We start from the raw sequence: 4,138 nt of genomic DNA on the forward strand, positions 1-4,138 counted from the left end.
GGCCTGCATGTTCTCAGACACAAGATAAAAGAGGGCACAGAGTAAAGACTGTTTCTATTTTGAAAAAAAGGTTGTGATTTTTTATCCCCTTTTGGGTTGAGTGAGTAGAGGTGAGCAGTTTGAAATGGGCAATGGATGAGTCAGGGAGGTTATATAGTCTATAGGCTATATTCTCTGATAGCTTTAAAATGAGTAAAGTGTTCAAGATTTGCCACATTTTCAAGAGAGAGAAGCAAAGAATGGGGTGCACAGAAGCTAGTGTGAAAAGCAAGTGTGAATAACTTTCAGGAGAGAAAAATAAGATTACAATGTGAATTATGTTGTTTTCATGCCATGATTTAGGGTAGAGATTTTTCATCTTGGTGATTGTATCCCCAGAGGGTACTTGCCAATGTCTAGAGATATTTCTTTTTGTCTGGGGTGCTATGAATTTCAGTGCTTGAAGGCCAGGGACACTGCTAAACATCCTACAATGTACAAGACAGCCTCTCAGAGGAAAAAAAAAGTATATAGTCCAAAATTTCAATAAGGCTGAAGTTGAGGATTCAGCACATTCCTTAATATTTTAACTTACTGCTTCAAGTCATAGATAACCATACTATCCTACTAAAGGCTAATAAATAAATGAAAAAGCTTCTGAATAAATCCTGATTTCATTTAGTGGTAATACGTAATAGTGTTGATTTTGTTATGTATAATCAAGTTGATTCTGACTCATAGCATCCCTATGAGAGAGTAGACCTGCCGGATTTTCCCAAACAGTGATCTTTAAAATTTTTTTTTCAAAACCATTTTATTGAGAGCTAATAGAGATATACCATTCCCTGGTTCAATCACATGAAACAGTATCATACAATTGCGAGCACAGTCAATTCCAAATCATTTTCTTCCTTCACGAACTCCTTGATGTCAGCTCTCCTTTAGCCCACCAGCACACTCTCCCACTATCCCCTCCTCATCCACCCACGGACCCTTTTCTACGTATCTCTATAGGCTCATCAATCCTGGGTTTCAGATACTGACAAACAGAAAGGGACATAACAAAGATTTAAGAAGGCTACCCACAGTGACAAAAGACATCAAAGATTAACCCCAATATAAAATAAGACCAAAAAAAAAACCTCATGGAAAATCTTGAAAAGCAGATCAAGCTCCAAGTATATCAGAGAGGAGATCAAGTTGACAAGGTTTTAACCATTCAAGTCAGATTTATCATTTTGATGTCCTATAGTCATCTTTCCAATACTCTCTGCTTGGTATCTCATTTATTCCCATCTGTCCATCATGGTTAGCTTTTACTCCCTCAGAACCACTGGGCAGTGTTTGAACCACTGACCTTGCAGTTAGCAGTCATCCATTGAACCAGTAGGGCTCCTCAGCAATAAAACCACAGCTTTATCAGACCACGTGCCACCCAGTGGGGAGGGCTATTTCTGCGTTTTCACTTACAGTGATGTAATACATTTATTCTTAACAAATTCTTTAGACCCACAGAGAAGATGACAGATCACAGACTGGTACAGGAGAAGGAAGATCTCTGATGTCCATACTCTAGTATGAACAGAGGGAAGTCTTTATTTTTTTAAATTCATTCTATTTTAAAACCTAAACAAGGCCATTTAGAATGCCAAAATAAATATTTAATCACATCTTTCTAAAACAATTTTATATTACGCAAATAAGCTAGGATCATTAAAGATGGTTATTGTCAATTTCTCTCTGAACGTCTGATGCTGCCTTTATATTTTGGCTCCTCTCCTTCAATGTCTTCTGCCAATGGATTTCTCTAGCTACTCTTGAGAAAATTGCCCACTTAAGTAAATACTTTCTGATATGGACTTACTTAAAATTTACCTTGGCCACTACTCCTTCCTCGTGGGACACTACCTGCATTATATTTTGAGAGTTGAAGAACAGGATCACTTGCATACTCAAATGCTAGGAAAACCCTCTCTTTGCCATCTGACAGTATTTATGTCCGGTTTGCCCAAGGGGTTCCATCTCTCACCCCCTGCGATGTTTCAAGTCAGAGAGGAGGGGCCAGACATATCACTAAATTAATGAATAAAGATACATGGTATTAGGTAGGTGAAATGTAAGCACTTAGCCTTACTTCTGTTTGTGTCACAATGAACCTCAGATTAGGAAAAAATAATAGGAAAAAAAAAACATTATTAGAAGGCATGACTTCGCACTGCCTTTGAACCCAGCACACCTGCCCCAGTTATGCACCAGAGCAAGTGCTGGTGCATAACTGGGGCCGCCAAGCCTCTGTGGCCGGCCCTTTGATCCAGGAGCTGACACGTGGGCCAAAAAAAAAAAAAGAAGGCATGACTTAATTTTGAGTGATTCCAAAGCAAATGTGGTGAAGAAAGCTGATGGTGCCCGGCTATCAAAAAGTATAGCGTCTGGGGTCTTAAAGGATTGAAGGTAATCAAGCGGCCATCAAGCTCAGAAGCAACAAAGCCCACATGGAAGAAGCACACCAGCCTATGCAAGCACGAGGCGTTCAGGTGTAAGGCATCATCAGAACAAAAAATCTTACCATAGTGAATGATGCGGGGAGTGCGGAGTGGAGATCCAAAGCCCATTAGTAGGCCACTGGAGATCCCCTTGCAGAGGGGTCTCGGGGAGGAGATGAGCCAGTCAGGGTGCGATGTAACAATGATGAGAAATACAATCTTCCTCTAGTTCCTAAAGGTTTCCTCCCCGCTCCCACTACCATGACTCAAATTCGATCTTGCAAGACTGGCCAAAACAAAGGAGGTACACTGATACAGATAGGAACTGAAAATACAGGGAATCCAGGATGGATGAGCCCTATAGGACCAGTGGTGTGAGTGGCAAAACAGGGAGGGTAAAGGGAGAATGGGTAGGAAAGAGGGAACCGATTGCATGGAACTGTGTGTGACCTCCTCCCTGGGGGACAGACAACCGAAAAGTGGATGAAGGGAGACGTCAGACAGGGCAAGATATGACAAAATACCCATTTATAAACTATCAAGGGCTCATGCGGGAGTGGGGAGCGGGGAGGGAGGGGAGAAATGAGGACCTAGTGTCGGGGGCTTAAGTGGAGAGAAAATGTTTTGAGAAACGATGTACAAATGCGCTTTACACAATTGATGTGTGTATGGATTGGGATAACAGTTGTGTGAGCCCCTAATAAAATGTTAAAAAAGAAAAAAAAATTTTGAGTGATTCCAATTGAGATCACTTGTATATATTAATACAGAACTTAAATATGTATGTAAATATATATTTATATAATATATTACATATATTTATATTTACATTCGCAATCAGAATGTTCTTTAGAAGCCAGGATGGAGACTTTGTCTCACTTTCTTTGGGCATGTTATCCGGTGGTTCTCTTTCCTGAAGAAGAGCACCATGCTGGGTAAATTAAGGGATCCGAGAAAAATAGGAAGAATCTAAAGGAAATAAACGGACATAATAGCGACAACAATGGGCTCAACTAGAGCAACAATCTGGAGGATCGCCCAGAACTCTGTATCATTTTGCTCTTTTGCTCACATTATCACTGTGCAAGCAGACTCCAGAGCCTACACACACATATGACGCTCTTTAGAAACTAGAGTTTCCCTCCCATTTTCCTCACCATTCATAATCTTTATATTCTTAATATAAAAGAACAGATCTATTTCCTTGGAAGATTTCAAGTACTTCCTGCCTGGAATTGGTATCCTGGCCAATGCAAGTGATTTTGCCATTTCAAAATTTACTTGAGGGGAGAGGAGTGTTAGTCCTTTTACTGACTTTCAAAGAAGAGTCATAAACTCAATACTCACTGTGGGTCTCTGACTATACTGTTGTTTACCTGTTTGGTTAACAAGTCTGGGAAGAAAGTCTGCCCTTCGCAAGTGGCTTACTAATCACTTCTGCAGGTACTTCTCTTGAGCTCTTCATACTGTCCCGAAAGGAATAGTCATATTTATTCAAGAAACCAGGAGAGAAATAAACTATTTGGTCAGATACACTGTGTTAGACAGGGTTCTCTAGAGAGATAAAACCAAATTGCTGATAATGTAATATATTTATTTATAAAGATAATTAGATATATAACAAGAAATGAACTGTTAAATCATATACAGATAAATATATAATACAAGAAAGAAAC

The 4,138-nt window shown here is 39.7% G+C and overlaps 1 pseudogene; it reads left to right on the forward strand.

The window, feature by feature from the left end:
* The first annotated feature begins 2,191 nt into the window (after positions 1-2,191).
* Positions 2,192-2,306, forward strand: LOC115873922 (annotated as a pseudogene).
* The last annotated feature ends 1,832 nt before the right edge of the window (positions 2,307-4,138 follow it).

This window comes from Echinops telfairi, unplaced genomic scaffold (genome assembly GCF_000313985.2).
Source record: "Echinops telfairi isolate 266 unplaced genomic scaffold, ASM31398v2 ScPeMD7_7469;HRSCAF=8507_1, whole genome shotgun sequence".
In the NCBI taxonomy this organism is placed as follows: domain Eukaryota; kingdom Metazoa; phylum Chordata; class Mammalia; order Afrosoricida; family Tenrecidae; genus Echinops; species Echinops telfairi.